The sequence below is a fragment of the Nipponia nippon genome, unplaced genomic scaffold (assembly GCF_047370975.1).
Source record: "Nipponia nippon isolate SJK-2023a ecotype South Korea unplaced genomic scaffold, ASM4737097v1 scaffold_9, whole genome shotgun sequence".
Lineage (NCBI taxonomy): Eukaryota > Metazoa > Chordata > Aves > Pelecaniformes > Threskiornithidae > Nipponia > Nipponia nippon.
The window spans coordinates 8,139,307-8,163,109 of NW_028262413.1; the positions used below are offsets into that span (position 1 = coordinate 8,139,307).

A 23,803-nucleotide genomic window follows, 5' to 3' on the forward strand; every position below is an offset into this window, starting at 1 on the left:
AAGCCTGAGAACAGGCTGTCCTGGGTTCTGGTTTCCAACTGCAGCATAAATCCATCAGTGAATATGTTACAACCCCAGAGAAGAAAGCAGAAACATATGGGCAGACACTGCAGGACATCCACCAGAGCCGCGTCTCAGAGGAGTCCCTATCTCTCAGTTCTCCAGAAGTGTGAAAGATGGAGGCTTTCACCCTGAATTAAATAAGCTGTCATTTCATTTTTCTGGTGGGGACTGCAGAAAGGAAGCAGGGAGCCAATATCAGATAAGGAGCATTAAGTATCTGGTTACATGCTTGAGGTCTTCCTCAGCCAAGGAAGCAGCGGGGCACCTCAGAGCAGTGTCCCGGACCACATGCTGTGCTTGCTGCCCCTCAAACAGCCACACAGTCAGCATTACTGGGAATCCATTCTCTGGTCTCCCATCCTTAAAGCAGTTAACTGAGTAATATCATCCCCTCTCAGCCACTCAGGGAGAAACTTAGTGAATATAGATCAAACTTTTCTTTGCCAGGCTTGATGAACATTGCATTTACTGAACTACAACCCTATCTTGGGATGATAACAATTTCCTTCGCCAGATAGCAGTCTCCAAAGGGAAAGCTGGCACAGGTGGCTTCTCAGAACAAAGGAAAAGACATAAGATTATTTTTGTCTTTTTTCCTTCGAATGTTTTGTATGCAGAGCCATGCTAAGTACAAACCAGATGACAAGCTAAGAGGATCATTTTGGCTGACACGGAGTCCACCTCTGTTCTGGTGGAAAAAGATGACAGCAATATGTGCAAGAAAGCCTGGCTGAACTGGAGCCTTAATGTGAGATGTTCACATTTCAATAGACTTTGAGATAAATGGCCTTTTCTTGTCTTCCATATGGTTTTCCTTTCCATATAGTAAGTGAATCATAACATTGGCTGAAGGAGAGGAGCTGTCCGACTGCGCTCACTGCGCCGAGCTGGGAGAGGAGGGAAGAGGAGAGGAAAACTTGGAGGGCAGAGAGACCATCTCTGGAGAAGTCATTGTGCTGATGGGGAACGACGATGAAAATGATGCAAGAAATGACGAGCAGCACAGAAGGCTGAAGAGAGCCTGCCCAGCAGTTAGGGTGAAAGACAGTTAATCTGGCTAAGAAGTGATCATCTTCCCGGCATTCTTTGCTCTCTTAACTGGGTTTGCACCAAACAACCTCACTAGTCAGTGTGCTTCAGGCCAAGCACATGCTTAAGCACGTAGCCGGTTCGGGGTCTTGGAGGAATGGTTTAAGTGGAGGTTATGTAGTCACGACTGACATCAGTGGGAGTTTTGCTGAGGATGTCACTAGGACCATGATCTCAGTGATGCTTTTGAGAAGAGGTAGAAGCAAAGCATGAATGGGCTCTACTCCAGCATTATGCTTACACTACTAAGACTGCACACAGAGTAAGTTAGGAGCTGCAAACACAATCTTTCACCCTAGCAATATTTTATACCTTAGCATATTAGTTGTCAAGGTTAAAAAGATACGAAATACATATTAACAGCAAAAGCAAATGCACTCAATGAGAGGGCAGATCTACACTTCAAGCAGTCTTTAGTTTTATAAACCAATTTAGCCCAGGTCTAGTAAGAGCTTTTCCTGGTGAAAGAGTGAGAGTATTTTCTCTGCTATAATCATATCAGCCTGTATTCTGGGTTAATGGAGATAAATATTACTGCCAGATTTTGTTCTTTCCCTGTATGTAATCTAATGCCAGATGGTTCTGAATGGGTATTAAATCCTCCATGTGCATGACCTCCCCAAGGCTTTTATCATTAGAACCTTAAAATAATTCAAGGAAAGCTTTCCCAAAGCCTGATCATAAACCTCCTAATGAGGGACTGAAGTCACGAAGAAAATCCTCTTGTTAATTCCTGTTTGGTGTTTTTCCCCCTTTATGACAAATACACAAGAATTCACAGTAACAGAGATGCTTTTAAACTGTTTCAGTGGAAAACACATAAAAAATGAGCATTCAGGTTAACAGTTCATGTTCCCAGCAGGGTCTGGAGATGCAGTAACTGATCAGCCATCTTCAGCCTCTAATACAGGGACCAGTAATGTCACCATCCCTCAAGGCAAGTAGAAGTTACTCTGTCAGTAAGTGACTGGTTTATTCACAGTGTAACGTAACACCTAGTGTCAGAATAAATATGATCCGGTGTCAGACAAGTGGCTGAAATGGGACCTTATCTACACAAAAGTACAAGGACTTACATGAACACCGTCTTCACACTAGCTGGAGTTCAGCAACAGCAGCTAAATTCCCAAAGATTTTCCTAAGAATTTTCTGCCCCTCATTTGCACAGAGTGGAGGGTACATTTTAATGATTTTATGTTTGGTTTTCTACTTGGTGTTTACTGCATTGCACCATGCCTTACTTGCTGCCTGTTACTTGAGCACATAAGACAAAATTGTTCATAGCCTCATGGGTTTTCTGTACTTCTCATTATCGGGTCATCCAAAAGCAACATAAGTATTCCTGCAGCCAAATGACATGTTGTGAGAATAGGGAGGGGTGAGAAATAATCAAGTCAAAAAGTCTTACTAATTTTGGGGTGTCCAAACTGTCCAGAAACCTTGTTTCTCAGAGGCCTTTACACTGTGCATGCAAAACTCAACTATCACTATTATCTATTGCAACTAGGAATATGCAATGTCTGCAAAAACCAGTCCTTGGCCAAAACCACAGAAGTAGTCATCTTGAAAGAGTTTAGTTTGGGTAACTGAGGAATCTGAATCCAGTTCATCAGGACAGCATTCAAATGCATGAAACCTTAACCACGGGACCATCCTGCCTTGCCCTGAAGTCCCAGAGTCACCTCCCATCATGTAGGAAGAGGAATCTGACAGATAACACCCTTCTTCCAGGATCTGGCACTAGAGCAGAGCCACCCAGGGTGGCAGGAGACTATAGAAATAAACAAACAAAAAAAAATAAATAAAAAGACAAAGCCTGCCTCAATACCCAGCAGTACCCTGTCATGTCACCAAGGATTGTATCATTGTACAGCACATAATTTCCCCAAACCAGAGACACTCTTTCACACTTAGCATCATACCTGCAGCCATTCAGACAGTGCGTGTACAGGCATCTGTCCCATGTGCTGGCAGAGATGCACATGGTCCCTGGAAAGGTTAGGGAGAGACAGGGACCCTTTGCTGGAGCTCAGAGCTGAACAAGGAGCGCTGAGCTCCAGCCAGGCACTGGAGAAAACAACATCCTGGTAGGCAACAAGTCAGTTCATTAAACTTGTGAATGCAAGTCTGCCCCTTCTTACCTGCAACACCAAACGTCCTGCTCTCTCCCCAACCCCACATCTTATCCAACCTTGTCTTCTTCGCTCTAATTCCATCCCCTGCCTCATATTCACTATTCATGTCCTTATGAGTCTCCTTACCTTGCCTCTAATCATCTCTTCTGCTTAAGGCTCTCTTCATTCATCTCCACACATTCCTTATCAGCCTCATTAGCAGCTCATTAGCTCCCAGCATCTCCCTGACTCCAATACCACTGCCTGCCTACCCAATCCTCATTCTGCCTACTGCCTTGCTTGTGCATCTCCACTGAGGGCAACTTGATGCCTGTCATCCCCACCTCAAGCTGTCATCTGACCTGGAGGAGGTATCTGGGCAAGTAAATTATTTGTTTATGTAGTGGAATACTGGCAAAGACTTAGGGCCAAAACCTTTTTGGAAATTGGAAGAGATCAGAACTGGGAATGGAGTACAACCAAACTCAGCAACAGATAGTGGTCCTTGCCCCCACCACCACTTAGTGTCATTTTCCTTCCCAGCACCCTGGCCATGCCCCAACGGCAGCAGCGTGGGCTGCTCAGGACCAGTACAGAAAAGGCAAAACCTGGTACGGGAGAAACTAATGACACTGTACAGAGTTTTTCATCCTGCAGCCAGTGAAATCCTGCCCTAAGTGCAGTGTTTTACAGCCGCATGCAAGTTATTTGTTATCCCAGGCCAAAAAAAAAAAAGAGTTGATGGTTTCTGTCCATTCCTTAGATGCCACATTTAAAATGAATGAAGGAGCAATGCTGCCACCAGCCCTCACCAGAGAGGGACCTGACAGGGCAGGGAGGACAGGCTGCTCTTTCTGGGTAAACCCGATGCTGGGCTGGGGCTCAGGCTGGGGTACGCGCTGCAGGGCCCCAGGATGCTCCATCTCTGGGGACAAGGAACATTTCTGGCACATCGCCCTGGCACCTCCACCGCACTGAGTGCAAGGAGGGGGGCAGCGGGGGGGAGCAGGCTTTGCTCCGCAGCACTTTTGAGAGAAAGCAATTTTACTAAAAAAGGAACTTGGAGCACTTCAGTCCGTCGAGGGCTGCAGAGGCCGTGCAGTTCTGTCTGCATGCCCACCACAGTCCCCAGTGCCCAGGGAGGAGGAGGAGGAAGCAGGAGGAAAATGGCAATGGGCACCCTGCTCCGCGATAGCGGATCGGCAGCCCCCGGTGGGTTCAGGGCCAGCCGCAAGCGACCCTGGGGATGTCAGGCAGCCCACAGCAGGGTTGGGAGAAGAAAACACGAGGCTAAACCCAGGGTTTGGTGGCTGGTCCCACTGAGTAGCAGCAGGCAACTGTGGGAAATCACTTCCTCCGCTTTGCTCCGTTCCCCTTCTCGCTGCCTATTGACACCATACGTTCTTCGGGGTGTGAACCAGCTCCTGCTTTGCGTCTGCAACCCACCCACACCGCGGGACCCTGCGCTCACCGGGGATCCCCCGCCGTGTGGGTACTGCCGTGGGTAATAGCACTCTCAAAAATAAAGTTCTAGCTGCATGGAAAGTATTAGCAAATTATAACATTTCCCTTTATAGCTGTGCTGCAGACGGTGTTACCAGATAGCCGTAAAGCATGCTTTCTTTTTCTTTCCGTCCCTCAGTGCAACTTGACAAGTTTTGTGTTTTTTTTCTTAATATGCGGGTTTATTTTATGTCAGTGAGCACTGGCAAGGACAGAGAGGCTTTTAAATTGCAGTAATCTGCATTCTAGAAATAACAAGCTACAAAGGTCCGTGATTAAACGTGGAGTGCACGATATCTGCAAAAACAAGTACTCTGTGTTCTTTAAAAGATCGTTTGGATAATAGTGACATAACCTGAGTACCCGGTCGTGGTCCAATTTAATCAGCAAATATGCCCCTGGAGCAGAACCATCTCACTTAGGAAAAGAAACAGAAGTACAGTCACCACCAGTAGGAGAAATTAATGCATTCCACTTAGACAAAGATTAATTATTATGAATCACTCCAAAAATACATTTGCCCCAAGTGGGAGTACACGCTCTTCTATTCATCAAGCTGCTTTCAAATAATCATTAAACATCTTAAGACAGAAGACAATTTTGTTCACCCAAAATAAACACTGTTAAAAGTTACAAAATGAGGACCACCTTTTTTTTTTTTATAACGTCTGGAGCATTTTGACCAAGGGTAGTTGCCTGAAAGTGGGACAGACAGAACATCTGCTAGAAGAAATGTGTATAAGTGCAGAGGACTCTGCTCATTCCAGTGTAATTTTTCATGTTAGAGTTTTCCTGTCAGTGTTGCTTTTTCTATATAATTTTTATCCTAAGTTCACCAAATTAAATTTATATTTGCTACTAATTTTGTCGTGCTAAGGGCCTCAGCTGTAGTCTCAATGGTATCTCAAAGGGTCATAAAGCAGCTTTAAAGCCAAAAGTCGCCTCGGTTGCATCTTTTGGGGAAAAATGAACAATGGTGGTTTCAGGAAGGGCATGAGTAGCTGTCTTAGTAAGGTCTCCTTTTGCACAGGGGTCCTCCTATTAAAAATACTTCAAAAGGATGATGATTTTTTTTGTTTTGGTGGGACAAGTACATGCTGAAACAGACTGGTTTATTAAGAGCAGGCTTGGCTCCCCTGCATCACCGGTCACTTACATTTGATTTTCCATTTGTCTCTCGGTAGAGAGAACTTAGCCAGAATAAAATGACTTGGTCATTTACAAGGACAAAATAAAAAGTGCAAAATTAAAGGACAGTAGGAAGCAACTATATTACCAACTGGAGAATATTACTTTTTTATTAAATTCACATATACAGAAAGTTTCTCCTGTGAAGCATTCCCCAAACCATCACTCCATAGTCATGGCTCACAACTCCTGGTGGGATAGGAATAAGAAACTTCTTCCTGATTGCTTTGCAGGTCCAGGGTGAGGTGCAAAGCAGGCAAATATAATCTATTATTTAATCAGCAGAACCCCAGATATTGTTGAGGTTGACTTCACAGCTACATTTATCTGGGATACTAAGAGATAGCCTTCTAGTTACAAGATTTTTAGCAGTCTTCCTTTTCTCCAGTATTAAAGACTCTTAAGGCTGAGTCCTCATCCAGTCCAAGCAGTGCTGATAGGCAGTGCTTCCACTGACACTTTTTCCATTACAAAATAATGTTCTACCCAAACATACTTTGTTTGACACCAATAAATCAGGGCAGCTCTTTTAGACATACTCGAGACTGAACTTGGCCATTTTTTTTTTAAAGCTTATAAAATTTGGTGACTTTTCAAAGAAAACTTTTTTTTTTTTTTTTTTTAAGTGGCACAGTCCAGCACTCCCTGTTCCTGGCAGCAGCTCAGAAGCGCTCCGAGAAATGCATCTCTTGTGGCAGTTCTGACCCAAATGAAATCAAGAAACCTTGGAAATCTCACAGGAGATGGATTTTTGTGAGTTTTCCAATTTAAACAGGTGGAGATAAACCAAGATAAGTGTCTGAGATAGATCTGCAACATGCAGAAGGTTCATCTATAACTAGAAATGTCTGACTTTATTTCTATGGCCTTACCCTTTTCTTGAGATATGCCTACAGGCGCTTGATTAATGGTGGAGGGAGTTATGTAAATGAATGAATGGGGAAAATAGATGTAGTAGGAAGAAGCCTTCATTCTTAACTCTGACAAATGCTAGCTTTCCAAAGGAGAGATTATTTTAATTGGCCAGCTAGTGCTTCAGGATGGGTGTGAAATAACAGGGAGAGGATCTTCAAAAGCCCAGCAATTCTGATGCTTTTCCCAGGCAGCAGCACTGATAAAAAAAAAAAAAATGTAATGCTTGTTTCTGTTACTTAGAGATTTCAAATGTTGCTTCAAATCAGCTCTTAAGTTCTTCTACCATATTCACATGGCAAAAAGAGAAATAGACATCTTTATCTTCAGAACAACTTTCTCGAGTCACACCACAGTTTATTTTATGACTCCAATATACTCTATATTTCTTTTACTCCATTTCTTCATTACCACCTCAACATTAGCAAGTGTTGCTAAGTAACATTCTACAGGCCTCTATAATTTTGCTACATGACTGCACTATAACCACACGTTAATACTTCACAAAGGCAGTAACTATCAGCAATAACCCCCATATTACTTGAAAGGAAACCACGGTACTTTCTCATTATGTCTGTATATGCTTCCGAATTGCACCCGTCACCAGGGTAATTTACTGCTGCTGGAGGCTGAGATGAATTCCCTGGTGGATTTACAGAAATATTGACGCTTCTCTCACGTAATGGATGTGTGCAATGGGTTTAGCCGTGACTCGTTTCCCTTGCATATTAAATAGCAAGCGCATCGGTTCGCATCGCTGCTGGCTGAACACTTGCTGTGGGCATTATGCATTTGCCGTAGTTGCTGTATGGGCAGTATTGGGAGGGCACCTGCTGAATCAGCAGTGCAGCATTGAGCCAGCCATCAGTCAGGTGGGTCATAGGCAGCAATGTGACAGCAGAGTGACTGGGACATGGTGGAGATCTCTGGGCAGTCATAGGGGCTCTTGTAAACTGCTTCTCCATATATGATGCCAAGATGTCACCACAGAGAATGACTGGGAAGATGATGATCTTGGGAGGCTTGGCAGCTGGTTGCTTTGCTCGTGGGTCAGCCCCTTGGGTGTAGATGGAAAAGAGATCAGTAAGGACAAGAAGTGCTGGGGAAGGTCACCTACAGAAACTTGATATCCTAGAAGGTTCAACAGCAATAGGAAGCCACTTACCAGACAGGTAGCATGAAAAGACCAACACCAAGAAATATTTTAGCTTAACTCCTCCCTGAAATGAATCACTGGTCTTAACCAGTAAGGACAGACTGAAAATCCACATCTCAAACAAGAGCTGATGATGATGCTGGAGTGGGATAAAGCAAGATGCTTATGAGCTGGGTCCCAACACACACAGAGTTCAGAGGGAGTTTTCCGCCTGCATAAAATTTGAGAAGTTGGACATATAATCACTGTGAAAAAAAGAATGATTTTTCATCCTTTTCATTCTGTGGTAAAAGAAACTAAAGGAAAAACAAATACCTTTAATAATTTCAAAATGTTGCACTTTGTCATCAATCTCAATTTGGCATAATGAGCTTTGCAGGAAGTTCAAAAGCTGCAGTGGGATGGAAATGGGCTTCAGGGATGCTGGTCATTGCAGAAACATAGCTCAAATTGTGTCTCAGCCTTAATGACCTTTTACTATTAAGCCTGTTCTAAAGTGGAAACCGTATGTGTGCATGAGCACGTATATATTTATACAAGTGCATGTATGTAGAGTACGTGTGTGTGCATGATGCTGCATGCATGTTCATACACATGCACAAATGTTTCTGATGGCAAAAGGAACAGAGTCCTTCAATAGCTATATAAAGATTTAATTTCATATCTAGCGTTTTCCCTGTTTTGCTTGGTTGAAGGCATGTTTCATTATATAATTAAGGTTTCCTCTCTCTCAAGGAACAGACTCGTTTGCCATGTTCAATAAAGTAATGAAACATAGAATAAATCTTTCTAGTGGAATAACTACATGATACTAAATCCATGTTTTATCTTATCCTCACCATGTACTCCAGTTTCTTTAAATGTATCTTTGCAGCAAGCAAACTAGCCATAAATTAGTCATGATGATATTACAGCTGAATTTAATTTCAAAGTCTCTCAGCAAGTTGTTAAGGGTTTCTTGCCTAGGTCACTCCTGAGGAAATCTGAAAACTCTGGTATGATTTATGAATATTGCTATATTACTAGAGTATAAAAGGCTATGGGGAATACAAGCACATAAACCTCTGTTTAATTCTGTTCCAATAAAAATTTCATTTCTTATAGCAAAATAAACATGTAAATCAATGTTTAATGATTCTGTTGATTTATTCCGTAACGTATTATTTGCCTTTAAACATCCAAGCCAAGTAAAATCTGGGACCCTGCTCGTTTTTGTTGTAACATAATTAGTTAGCAATTAGATCTATTCTACAGAGGTTGCTTCCTTCAATGGCATTCATAATGCAATGTAAGAGAAAGAAAGTCCAGGACCAAAAGGCCTGGCTTCTCCTTTCCCCCATGTACAAATACATTAGCCCTATTATTAGCCAATTTTTCAATGTAAACATTTTTTGTTCTGAAATTTACTCAACTGTCTAAGGGATAATTAGTTTCCTAAAATTACTGTACCATCAGTGTTCAATTTCGGAGATGCTGTTACCTTGAAACTTGTTGAACAAGTTGCATGGATATACAGCTTCTGTTCCTCTCATCATATACCCTATTCCCATACTTAGGAAATAGTCCCGTCAGTATTAATCCCTTTCAGCTAATGGAATGGCAAATGGCCAATAGTGAGGAGAAGAGGTCAAAAAAATTAAAACCTTGGCCGTTTTTGCCAAATCACAAGCTCATGACAACTCTAGACTTGTATTAATCACCTGCTGAAGATCCAGCTCTCCTTTAAGAAACTGAAGTCCATAGGACTTGCATAAGTAGGAACATGGCAACATTTTGCAGGATCTGGCCATTGCTGTGTGTAAGCACTGTGTCCTGCTGGTTTTTGCTATTCCATGCAATGAAAATGTTCCTCGCACTAATGAATGGGTAACCTCCTAAGCTAGTATAATTTCTAATTTATTGTAGGTGCACATACATCAGTTTCTCAGAAATATTGCGCACAGTTCTTGATCACTGGGAGGCAGTAATCCCCAAGCTTAAACAGGTTTTCTCTTGGACATATTGCTTGACCTCAGGTGAGTCACTTAATCTCTCTTCCTCTGCCTGTTTTGGTGTCTAGAAAAGTAGGATAACATTGGCTCATTTCACTTGCTGAATAAGGCAACATTCAACACAAATAGCTGATGTGAGATTAATATTTTTAAAGTACTCTGTTGCTGAAAAATGCTGCCAGTCCAAAGTGTACGCTACTATAATTATGGTATACAATAGAAATCAGGCAGCTAGGCATACATTCTTGTGCCAGCCTTTATCTCTGCTACCTGACTTCACACGTGCATATCCAATGGAAAAGGGATTTGAAAAGTGTCCTTGAAACTAGACTATAAACTTTCAACCAATGGGGAATGTCCATCAGTGCCTGTCTGGGAGTGCTACCAGTTTTTTCCAGTTGGCTCTGTCTGATTTTGTTGCTTCATGTGCCAAAATCCACCATTCTTGCTGGTCAAGGATGAAAGGACAGCTTCGAGAAAAGGATTGTGGTAGGTCAGGGTGCAGTGGCATTGAAGAGGCCCTTCAGGTTTTGACTCACGGTGTCTCTGCCAAAGCTGCACACCTGATAATGGCAAAGCAGGAGGTGACAACAATCCTGCCATGTCCACACACCCACCATCCTGTACCTGACAGGGGGACTCAATGATGTGCATTGCAACCTGTTTGCCAATTAATTAAAATACATAACTATTCTGTTTGGCTGGAAAGTCCCAGAAAAAGGATGACTGTCCCATCTTTTTTCTATCCTCAGAAAAAAATATTAATCTGATTTTCTGAGGTTGCCACTACATGCTTCCTATCAAAGCCCTGTACAAATCTATTCTTTCTTTTAAACTATGAAGTCATCACAAAGGGCTGAAGTTTTAGAATGAATGAGATTGCACTTACACTAAATACCTGCTGCATTGAATCCCTTCCCTCTCTCTAGTGTGTGTCTCTTTAGCTCTAACTTTCTTCCACCTGGAAAACGCCCTGCCATTTTAGACACTACCAGGAACAAGGGACAGCCCGTGTGCTATTCAGTCACAGCTGGTCCAAGGCATTTCTGAAAAATAAGTCACTTTGTTCTCACCGTTGGGCACAAAGTAGAACAGTGGGTGAAGCAAGTATTTTTTTTTTTCCCAACTCTACATTTCCCCAGGGAATTCCTCCAGATTTCTCAGCATCCAGCCAAGCAATGTCATGGTGCAGCTGTACTGTGTTATACCAACTGAACATGTGTCACCACCGCCCTCCAGGTTTGCACACCTTTGAATAGAGGACAGCATTATACAGCTGCTTTGACTAAAACATGGATCAATTTGATTGCATGCTATTTTACTATGTAGGTGAAAAAACATGGGTTGTTAGCTTTCTATAAAATGAACAAGAAAAAAAAGACAAACAACAGCCTGGAGATAAAAAGCCCTAAAGTTCCAGAAAATGTCAACTCCAAGAAATGTGGTGGGCGTAAAAACCACAAATTAGGCTTTACATTCATATACAGCATCTACATTTGTTCTGAACAATGCTCAATGGTGAGAGCTGGGAACCCCATGAGTGCCGCCTCCCACTGCAGACATGCTTCCCATTCCCAGGGCCAGGCAGGACCTACCCCTTCCCATGGATGTCCCTTCCCACAGACGTCCCCACAAAGCTACTGTCTGTTCTGTGCAGCACCGGGACGAGTTTTGCTTCCTCTTTGGAAAGCCCTTTCCAGCAGGATGGAAGTGGTCCTGGCTCCAATAGCTGTGGGTACATCTCTAGGCAACGTGCGAACGGGTACCAGACCAGGTCATTGGATACGGTGCTACCTTTTGCAATGCAGAAATTTGTGGGGAGCTGTGTAAGACACTGCCTTGTTCCAGATCTAGTCAAGGATTGAGGTTGGCTCATTAGCCTCAGCCCAGAGTATGCAGGATTCACCCAACACAGGGGGTGAGACAATAATTAATCCTTGTTTCCTATAATAAGTCAGGAGAGAAGGGAAAATGTCAGCTATGTTGCCAATATTTGCATAATACCACTCATTAAATACCCACTGAAATCTGACTTAATTTCCAGATTAAAAAAGAAATCAAATTAGAGATTTTTCAGCAAACCCTTCTGCAAAATTTGACCAACATTGATTTTTTTTTTTCTGAGCAAAAAGGCTCTTTTGACAAACTTAAGGAACAAAATACAAAGCCTATTTAGCACGAACATCCTCAGCTCTGCAAGGTCTCTGTAGCAGCTGAAGGTATTACAGAGGTTATAATGCAGAGAGTGCTTTAGGGGGGGAGAAAGGGCTTTTGAACAGGCTGTGGTTTAATACATACAGTCAAAGCAGTAGAAACTGTTTTAAAAGAAAGGCTTTATAAATATTTTGGTTTATGCAATTGGTGTAAAACCTCACTGAATCAGTGTGTGGAAATGAAAATTATTATATAAACCTACTTTTTCTATGTCCTGTGCTGTTTTGGAAGTTAATATAGGTGCTATTACATCTTGCAGAGATGACAACTATGTATTATGACTTAAAATATTCAATCCTTTCAGAAGACATTATAAAACTCACTTGCACCATGATATTTATGAAAACTAAATGCTTGCCCACCTTTACGACTTTCTCAGAGAGGCTGCATGGCAAGTGTGCTTAAATGTTTCAGCTGAGATTCAAGCAGTTAGAAGAACTACTGAATTGCTGGCAACACGAGCTAATGTTGAACTAATATGAACTTCATGCAAATTTTTGCGTTTGCCAGAATTGCCGGTTGGAGCGAACTTGTAGTAACAGGCTTGTCGGAGACCTGCCAGGGGAGTCTCTCTGGCAGGCAGTGAGCTGCAGCTGGAGCTGCCTTTTCTTGAGTTTGCTCTGAAGTTAGGACGCGTTTGCGCAGCTCAGTATAAACTTTCAGCTGGAGAGGAGACAGAGAGGAACCCAAAAACCCCAAAGCAGCTGAATGTCAGGATAATCCCAGAGCAAAGTCAAACCTTTGGTGAAACTGCAAAAGTGAGAAGTTTATTGAGGCCCAGACTGGGTCTAAGCCCATCTCATCTGGGCTGAGGAAGCTATGGACTCAGAGGACATGAAAGCACACAGTTTGCTCGTTTTAATGACCGTCTGGGCTACCCATAGCCAGAAAGGCATCTCCAACCCTGGCTGAGAAGACGCACCACCTCCATGGAGCCACACAACGTGGAGCTCAGCTCCCACCAGACAGCAGCTCAGTCCATCCCTCCTTCACTGCCTACTTGACCACTGTCACAGCAGTGAAGCAAGTTTTACAGGGAGAAATGACACCTCAAACCCTTTAAAGACCAAAGAAAAGCCCAACTGGACAAGCTTCATCAGTTACACAACTGAGTCCAACACCGCACACTGCAGTCCTCCCAAACTTTGTCTCAGCAAAGACAATATTTGGGCTTGTCTCATTTTCAGTTCTCCCAAATAAAGAAGATGTTGTTGTTCCCTTAAGAAAGCTCTTCCCAGTTTGCTGTCAGGAAGATTTCCCTGATATTTTGCCAAGAGTTGGATAACAAATGGCCGATGAAACAAAGAACAAGATCAGGCCAGAAAGAAGAGAGGAAATATTTAAAAGGAGGAAAGGGACAAATGAGTCTTCAGAGAATAGAAGCCACAGAGAATGCGCTGAGTTTGTGTCTGGTACATTTTGCTTCATTTCCAGTAATCATGCCCTGTATGATTTCTAGAAACAGATAGATAAATCATTTATAAAAAGCACACCAGTGGAGCCATTGCAACCAATGAAAAAGTGGATCCAAGATGAGTGGGGGGAAAAAGACAAGATTCCTAAGTTTTGCCAGTCAAAATAGATTGCCACTGGGCCAACACATAGAATTTTCCCCTTCTAACTTGGGCTGAAAAAAGCAAATAGGATCATTTCTTCTGTGCCTGATCTCTCTGTCCAGAGGATTCCCTCCACCACTGCTACCCTGTACTGGACGGTCCACAGACCTCAGCCAGCACCTTCGGGTCAAGGTCCGTATTTCCTTTAGGAGATGAACAATGTTTAGTGCATGGACAGAACTCACCAAATCTCCAAAGACAAAGTCACCCAGCAGATGCTCGGAAAGCAGCAAGCCTTTCAGCATGCCGACCGCAAGGTCTCCCAGCAAGGCGGTGCCATTGTTGCTGTCAGGCGCTCCGAGAGAGACAGTGAGCGTATTGCTGGCAGGGACCAGACATTCCAGACTTGACACTGGAGAGGGCTTTGGAGGAGTTCAGAAACAGAAAACCTAGTAGGAGAGAGGAAAAAAGACAAAGAAGAGACTAAGAGAAAATGATAGAAAAGAGAGAATGACAAAAAAACTATGCTGTATAAAATTTGCATATAATGATAATAAAATAATGCTCCATTTACAGAAACATTATGAATGAGCAGTAGCTGCTTATTAGCAGCATCTTCCTACATCTGTGTTTTCCATTAATACTGAGTAACAGCCTCTGGAGCACACACTGTTCTGTGTGCATCTACCCAGTAACTGTGAAAATCTAAACTGTCTGTTACACAAATATTGGGAAATAATTCTCTAGATAAGCTGTGCATGTATTCAGAAGTAAAATATGCAGCCATAACAGTCTGCGCACACAAAACACCCAATTTGTATGTGCAAAATAGGAGCTCACAGCAGGCCTACTTCAGAGGAGACCAAGCTCTGAACTGGCAACACCGATCCATCGGAACTATCAATGCCAAATGACAACATAAAAACAGCCACCCAAGAAAAGCCACATCTTCATTTCTGCTTGAGCTGGTTTCATCAACCGTCCTCAAGTCCCTCATCCATGAATCCAGAATATAACTCGGACAAGAACACCCTTATTCTGACCATCTACTGCATTGTTCAGGGAAGCTCAGGTGTTATTAAGCCCTATAAACTATCACATTTCTACTCCCTTCTGACAGAAGTCACCTAGAAAGTTAAAAACTGTATCAGCAGCAGAGAGTTATTTCCCTAATAAAGTTTTCATGTGATCGACATTTTTGTTACAATTTTGGTACAAAGGGAAAGACTCAATCTCACACATACAAATGGAAACTTCAGATCATAAATGCCGCCTGATTACCAGTGGTATTCTTCTACAGCACAAACTGACAGTAAAGAATAGAAAAATTTCTAGTTGTTGCAAACAGACATTCTAGCTTATTAAACCAGTTCACTGTTAGCTCAGCAATTCTCTGTTTCTGTACAGTGATTTTTATTTTCCTGGGTTAACAATATCCACATCAATTTTATGGGTGTGTTTCAGATCAAGAACATGTGCTGCTAGCTGGAAAACTGTATTTGACCTCTGATTTTCCTTATCTCTTTTCAGGTTTTGTTTTCTCTTAAGTTTAAAGACACTTTCATTAAAGAAATTATTTCCTTTCTTTGTGGGAGGCTGAATCAAAAGCCGCTAAAACCAGTAAGAGTCTTTCCATTAATTTAGTGGGGCTTTACATTAGACTTTCAATTAGCAACAGTAAGTGTAGAAGTATAAAGAAACAAAAATAAAGGAGAAGGAAGCAGGAGGTGGAAATGTTTCATGAACATTTACAAACCCCTAAGGTTTCATTTGGCTTTATGTTAAGTTTAGGTCAAAGGTTTGGGTCAGCTTTTGTTCTCCTCAGTCCCCATTTGCTCTGATCTTCTTTTCCAGAGCGGGAATCTTGACAGATGCACTGTGAAAAGGGAAAAATTGGTCTGAAAAGCTGGACTCAAGATCTGCTAGAAGCAGAATGATGAGGCAACCACTTTGCCGTTTGTTTTCATGTCACAGAGATTGCAATTCCCTCAGATAAAGGAGCTCAGCATTTGAGTGAACCCTGCAGATATTTTAGAGAAATTTAATTAGAGGTCCACATCACGATTAATGTTCTTGCTTGGCATCTCCTGCAACTCACCTCAATGGTGACAAATGGCAAAGCTGAGTTTTAGGACAGTGCCGTTCCCTGAGGCAGAAGCATTGGCCGGGTTTACCACTTGTCAAACTATTCACTTGGGGACAGTATGTTGTTGACCAGTGGCAAAACACAAAATCTCCCACAGGGAGATGGATCACTTGTCCTCCAAAGGTCGCAGGGCTCTGGGATGGCAAAACCACTGTCCCCACCAGCCTTTGCTTTGCAATGACAGGAGAGAGGTGAGGCAGCAAGAAGAGGATTTTGGCACTCATGACACCAAGATACAAATAAAGCAACTCCATAAGGAGAGATAGTATCTTCGAGTTAATTTATTCTTTTTTTTTTTAATTTCTAGATGATATAGCGGGAAAATCAGAGCAGCTTCCTGGCATGTCTTCTAGCTGACTTCAAAGGTAAGTACAAGTTGAAAACAATTACTGAATTTAACTGAATTATGTTAATCAATTGGACAATTTGAGAAGGGGAAAAAAAAAACATTAAGGGTAGCTAGTACCTGGAGAGGAAAGAAGGATGTTAGCAAGCAGAGGCGATAAAATCACTAGCCCTGGGGGACAGCAGGAGAGACAGGCAGCTCTCAGCCCCAGAGCACTAGACATGCAGTCACAGCACAATTCCTTTTGCTTCATGCCCAGCTCCCCACTTCTGCCTTATGTTCCTGTTCATCCCCACCTCAGCCACACCAGCACGAGTGTTTGCAAGGCCACTGTCTAATCCAGACCACTGAGAGCTGAGTTAACACCAAAACCTTCTGTGCTGCTTGGATGCAGGCTTACTGGATGGGGCTGGCACATTACACGTGCTTTGGCTCAGATTCGTCCTGTTAAGTTTAGGTATTTAACCACAGACTAAGCCCATAATTCCCTTAAAATCCCTCTCCAGCAAACAGAGAGAAATGGGCACCCTCATGGGCAATCCCTGCTGATGGAGACATCATTTTTCTCTCTTGCCACTGACGATCGTGGGAGCTGGAGACAGGTCACCCTGCTCAGCCCAGGACTGTGCAGGATGGGTCTGGTCTCACAGCCTCCATTCAGAGGCCTTCCCATCTCTGCATGAGGGTAGGGACCGTGATGTAGCCACAGAAGAATAGAGACAAAAATAGGTTTCTGACCTACTTCTTGGCAGTAGACAGGAGTGAGAGTGGCTGCAGGAGCCAAGGGGAAATAGATCATAACCATGCGAACCGCACGGATGGGTTGGTGAGCTGGGAATGACGTTGATGCTCCAAGCTGGCTTTTCCAGCTTTCCTGTTTAAGCCTTTTCTCTCTCTTTTTCTCTATCCTTGACACACAGACCTGGATGATTTTGTCCCCCTTTCACTTCTGTTGATGTCACATTTTCTCCTGTGTTTATGTGAAACAACATTATTTGCCGTGGTTTTGAAATCAGCTCAGGACACAGTTGCTGTCTTGCGACATCTATTTTGGAAACAGCATTTCAGAAACATTTTCAGCCATGAATATTTGAAGATTATTATATTCAAATCACTTTCAAATATGAGATTTTTTGCATCTCGAGGGAATTGTACTGTAATACTGTAATCCTTTATATTAATTGTTTCCCTTTCTGATTTAAATTCAGACATACTGTGAATTTATATTATTACTTTTCATCGATAGCAAGTACTTTCCATGCTAGCAGGCTATCAGTGATGTCTACACAGAACAACAGAAAATACCTATTCCTTGAAGGAGTTTTCTCTAGATAATTTTTTAATTTTTTATTTCTAGACTATGTTTTTAATTATCAATATTCTCTAGTGTTTCATCTTCCACAGAAACTTCTAATATTTTAGAACATGTTCTTTTCAGACACCCTAATTATTTCCTTGCGGAGGCTAAGCTGGCTCCATGGGACAGGCAGCCCTAAATACCTGACAGCTTTTACTCTTGTTTTCTCCCGTGGGATGGTTTATACCAGCTTGGCTGAAGCCCTGCTCTGAGCAGAGGGACCGGATGCTGTACACTGCACACATCCAAGCAGTCCTGTTGTAATCAATTAGTAAGATGAGATAATTTAAAAGAAAATATTTCCTTTGTCCCCTACAAATAACATTTTCATTAGTCATTTCAATTGGCTAAACAGCAAACCCAAAGCTTTTTCTTGATAAAAAGTGTATGGTCTTAAAGCAAACACCACCAAAAGTAAAGATGCTGGAAATTTTCTTTCTGGGAAGGGGTGCAACAGAACTGATGGGGCTTTTTATCTTTGGGTCACAGATACTTAGGGCCAACCAGGAACTCTTTTTGAAAAAATTAAAACTCCCCTGAGAAAAATAGCATGTTGTCCCTGCTGACTGAGTCCAAAGAAGAAAAACAACTGCAATTTTACCCGACAAGTGCCGTTTGGTCCCTGTTCGTGCCTGGGAAGGCACATTTCCCTCAGACTGAGCCCGTTGCTGCCACATCCTCCCATCTCAGTCTAGCTGAACCTCGAGAGATTTCTCTCTGTTGTGTTGTCAGGATGCTCCTTATGCCCCTTCTGTAAACAAACAAAACAGGTTTCGGCAAACTCGGCAAGATACTTCAAGCTCTATCTGCACAGAGCAATCTTTTTCTATTACAGGAAATCAGGGAAAGAAGACTCAGCCCTCCTGTTGGTTGAGAATCACAATTCTTGGACATCCCATAAACATGGCTGTTTAGGGTACACTCAAAAGCCTCCAGTACATCCTCAAAACAGTTCCTGAGCTTTCTTAGCTTTAAAAAGCATGAATGTTACCACTGCTGTCAATGCTATTTGGGCTTAGATTTATGAAAAAAAAAAAATATTTTTTTTCCTTTTCAATTAAATAAGCACATACCTGTACACATACTCACACTTCTTCAGAGGTTTGGGGGAATTAGATGTAAATGGCTGTTGATGAAACTCAAACGCCATGCGTGCTGGTGCTGAAATTCAGAGCCAGCTTTCTGGGATTAGATGTCCCCAGCTAACCTCAGCTGTTAGGAATTATTTTGGAGCTTGGCCCTGGCAGGTGAGGGGGAACCACGAGGAGGAGAACAAAAGGGTTTCTCTCTCTTCTGCCCCTGCCTCCTCCCTTCGCAGCACTGGGCAAATATGGTTTTAATTCAGAAATACAAATGTCATCTTCAAAGTCACGCTGGGGAGGAAGGAAAGGAAAAGAGAGTTAAAATAAAAATAAATTGGATTGCAATTTATCAAGATTTTTTTTACTGTGAAATTGAGCTGGAAAGTCTTAACATGCAAGTGATGAGCAAGTTGGGGAGCTGGAGAGGGGCTGGAGGTGCTGGAGCTAGTCTACAATGTGCTTGCAATGCAAAGGACTTCCCTGCTATCCCAAACAGCCTCTGATATTTTGTTTTCTTCAAGACCAGCCCTTCTCTGATGTAAATAAAGCTGTGATCCCGTGTTGCCAGGAGTCTAGGGAAAACAGCTCCACCTTACATGTTCTTCTTGGAGTGCTTAAGCAAGGCAAAAGGTGTCACTGAAAGCTGTTTGGGACCATTAAGTAATAAAGAACCATTTTTTCCCTATGTTATGCCCTACCTTGTGCTTTTGGAAGTCTCCAGGCTGGGAGCTATTTTTGTTTCCTCCAGGTTTTGAAAGCCACAATGCAACGGCTGCGTATGTGCTACAGCTCTGACAGCAGTCGTGAATAATGGAAAAGGGCTATGAACACAAGAAGTCACTCTGAGTGCTCGCTGTACTTTCTTAATGTATGTGACATTGACATAATACGCCCCAGGGCATTTTGGATCAGATGGTGTTTGCCTGTTCCACGTGTTGGTTTTATGAACAGCAATCAAGTTGTGAAATACATGTAGGCAGTGTGTGGCGGGTGGCTTTCCATCCCATGCATGGGTAGGAAGCACAGAGCCGTGGTGAAGGCACCACTCCCAAGAGAAACCCTGTTTTGCCATCAGAGGAGAGGGCTCCTGCTCCTGGCAGGGCTCATGGTGGGCTGTCTGGATGCTGCTGCACGGTGACAGTGTTATGCTGTCATTTTATCTGACCATAACACACACAGCACCTAGAAACAGATTTCATGGTACACAGAAGCTCAACCAGATACACCCCAGAGCAGCTGACCTGTGAATTGCATATGGTCCTCACCAATATAAGAAATTAAAGCCTTATTTCCCAAGCACACAGGCTGGATGGGAGTGTCGCAGCTCAGCAAAGGGTCACCCCAAGACCCTCTCTTCCTTAGGCTGCGAGGCAGCAACCCATCAATCAGATACACAGTCCACGGAGCTGCATTAGTGAATCACCAGCACTGAGGAACACATCTCCCCCTCCCACAGCCCCCATCCTTCAGAAGGAAAAGTCCATTTGTGTAGGGACAGGAAGCAGGATTAATCCCTCTGTGATTTCCTCCTGTAACTCCCCATTCCAGCTTTCATCCTTCTATCTGGGCTATTTAGTCTAGAGCAGGGAAGACGGAGAGGAGACATGATAACAGTCTTCAATTATGTAAAAAGCTTATGCAAAGAGGAAGGCAATAAATTGTTATCCACATCCACAGGGAGAGTACAAAAAGTAATGGGTTTAAATGCAGCAAGGGAGAGCTAAGTTCAGCACCAGAATAACTTCCCTGCTCAAGGGTCATTAGGACTGGAGGAGATCGCCCGGGGAGCCTGAGGGAACTCTGCTGCTGGCGGGGTTAAAGAAACACATTAGAAAAACGTGTCAGGAGCAGTTTGCATGGGGGTGGATGAGATGACCTCTGCAGGTCCCTTCCAGACCTATTTTCTTCTATACCATGGTGATAACCGTCCCAGTCTCGCTCCTTGGAGGACAGCCATGGCAGAACTCCACTTCACCTGTGTTTTTCAGTATAGGATGGCAATCCCGTGACAGCAACACACATGGCTCAAGGAACTGGTGAAGCCAGAAGACAGGATGATCTCTCCAGTCATCACACAGCAAGCACAGCTATCAGGTTCTGCAGGACCCAGATGATTACTCTGCCCACTCCTAAATCATTTCATTGTCTCTTAAACAGTCAGCAAAAGAAACTCAAGCATCCTAAGAGCTCACGGCCTCTGCAGAAGTCAAGGGCTCACACTCACAAATGCACATTATGACTCTAAAGCAGAGGCACCTCAACAGCCTCCCCCAAAGCATGGGGATGTCCCCACAAGCAATACACTAGAAGAGAGTTACTTTGCCCAGTGCAAGAATACCAGACACCTTGGACTGAGCTTGCATGTGTGACTGATACAGCCTGGCCTTGCACAGCCCTTGCAAGAAGCAGCGTCCCCTGTGATGCTCTACTCTGAAATGCACTTCTCACCGAATCACACTGAAAATGGGACTGATCATATGTTTACATAAGGATATCCTTAAGTGCTTTGCTGGACTGGGGCCTTACCCAGCTACATTTCAGGCTCTTGGAGGTCAGTAGGGATTGATTAGCTTCTCTCCATGACCTGGGCGATGAAAGCCTACATGTGTCAAAATGAGGATATTTTACTGAAGATAATTTTTCTCTCTGTGTTTTAGATATCCTAGGCAGAAAAGATGTTCAATAACAACCAAATCAGAAAACAGTCCCCCTTTCTCACCAGCAAAAAGGTGCGAGTGAACCCTAACAGATGTAATTTGTATCATTACTGCTGATGAAGTTAGTAACCTTTAGCAAGGAGACATGGATCAATAGCTACTTGAAAAGATGCAGCTGCAGATATCTAAATGGGCATGAACTAGGAAGCGAGGTGTAAAAGGTAATAGCAGAATATTTAAACCAGATGAAAGCTATAAGGTAGATTAGTGACCTTGAAAGAACCAGATAAGTAAAAAAGTAGAGAAGGGCAACAATGATTTATATACTTGCCCTGCACAAATATTACAATGCTTATTGAAGGGTGCAGTAAATTATGAACAAAGTAGAGCTTTATTAGATTAATGACAGGGGAATTTATATAAGAAGGTTGGTGTCTTTGGAAAGCAGGTAAGAGAAATTACTTTTATATTAACTCTTTTGTTTCCAGGCCTGAACATTTCTTTTTCTGCCATGGAGTAATCTGACTTATGCTAGTAATTACACGTGTTTCCAGATCCTTGTAACATCAGTAGAACTCAAAGTATGGAAAGCAATGGGACACCAGGAAGGGATACCCATGGAGACAGAGATGCTAAGTGCTAAAAGCTGGCAGTTCATCGAAGACCTGTTTCTGCCACTGTGGATACAGGTGGGAGTTTTGGGATTGACCAAGAGGCTCCCAAACCCTTATCATGATTACTGCGGTGATGTCCAGAACCCCTGCTCTTGGATCATACCATGCTGGTGTCTAAAAAGACAAAAGATGACAACCACCTCCCACAAGTTTTAAAACTAGCAAAGCAGGGCAAAGCTTAGTAGGACAACAAAGGGCCACAGCACAAAGTGGTTCACACATGCTTGCACAAAAAGGCAGGCCAGGATCTCCCAATCCATTTCCCATCTAAACTAACGGGAAGGACATTTCTGTCTGCAAGAGCAAACTTTTCGAACTGGCTTAAAGGATTCTGTTAAGGGAAAAAAAAAGGAGAAGAAATAAAGTCCACCCTAAACAGTTTTCAATATATGTAGTTCTGTTTACAAAATACATGTATTAATTCCAGCCTGTTTATATCAGTGGGAGGGACAAATCAGCCATCACAGTACTCATAATTACACATGGAAATATATTTGTAATCATATCAAGTCCCAGCAATGACTCTAACAACTCCTTGGACTATTGCCATCCATAAAAGAGCTAACTCTATAGAGAAAACATTCTGGGGCACAGTTTGCACCAGTTAATCAGGGCATGGTCAACTGCATTAGTGGGACACACCAGCCTGCTGATCATTAAGTCTGTGATTGCCTTTTGCTGCAGGAGTGAGTGGCAATGCTCTCCTCCAGCCCTGGGACTGCACTTAGTGAAATCAGTGGCCAAATTCTTACCTCCATCATCAGGGTAAGGCCCAAGGAGCCAGTACCATGCGGTGTGATGCTCATTATTCACCGCTTGCCACGTACAGGTGACCCGAAAACCTGACCCACAGCCCAGTGAGCCCCCTTTGGATTTCTCTGTGCTCCAGATCAAGCCTCAAGAGAACAATTAGAATGAACGAGCTCAAATAAAAATGAATTTTTGTGAGTGTATTTCTGATCACTTTTGCATGCCACTCTTTGCTCCCTATAAGAGCCCTTGCCCAGGTGTAATGCAGCCAAAGAAAGTTTTAGCTAAGAGATGATTGCAAGTTAATATCCATACTCAAAAGAGCTGCTTACAGGGGAAAAATAGGACGGCTAAGAAATGAAAAATATTCAATAGCATCACCACCCACAGAGAATAACTTTCACAGGTAGGATAGTGCAGATACAGCTATTATAGAAACATGAATCTTCAGTTCCTTTACATTATTATGTTTTTCCTTCTTTATAAGATTTGTTGAAAAAGTGGAATATGCTAATAATCCTCTCTGATTTGTCTCCCTTGAAGTTTTGTGTGAGCAGAATAACACATTCTGTTTGAACTCCATAATTCCTATGTAATTACTTTTAATTATGTTCTCTTTAACCCTCTATGGGCAGCTAATGAATTTAAAAAAATGTATAGTCGCCTTGAATTTCCTACTGTAATTTCTCACCAGCATTAGCTTGAATTTAGTTGGCAGCTACGGTCTTCTAAAAAATCATCATTAAGGCTCTTCCCAGTCTGTATGTGATGTGGACAAAGAGTTTTCTCCCATGCCTTCCTGCCTCCATGTTACTCAACATCTCATCCTATGCCATTCAAGGCTCTAGTATCTGAAGACTGGAGTATTTCAGCTCTTCCATCTGCAAAAAACAAAGGATAAATATGTATTTATTGGTCCAAAACAGTCTGTACTGAAAACTCATATCCCATGATGAGCTAACCACACACATGCAGGGAAGGTAGTCCCACGGGACTTGGGTTGGA

General features: G+C 42.8%; 2 long non-coding RNA genes across 2 annotated transcripts; both read right to left on the reverse strand.

Annotated features, from left to right (window-relative positions):
• Window positions 1–6,171: 6,171 nt before the first annotated feature.
• Window positions 6,172–11,932, reverse strand: LOC148050083 (uncharacterized). Its single transcript, XR_015701463.1, has 3 exons — window positions 11,612–11,932; window positions 8,035–8,236; window positions 6,172–7,926 (listed from the first exon to the last, which is right to left on the reverse strand). It is a non-coding gene; the product is annotated as an uncharacterized LOC148050083 (long non-coding RNA).
• Window positions 11,933–14,039: 2,107 nt separating this feature from the next.
• LOC148050084 (uncharacterized) lies at window positions 14,040–19,001 on the reverse strand. The gene is made up of 3 exons (XR_015701462.1): window positions 18,709–19,001; window positions 18,237–18,386; window positions 14,040–14,235 (listed from the first exon to the last, which is right to left on the reverse strand). It is a non-coding gene; the product is annotated as an uncharacterized LOC148050084 (long non-coding RNA).
• Between the last annotated feature and the right edge of the window lie 4,802 nt (window positions 19,002–23,803).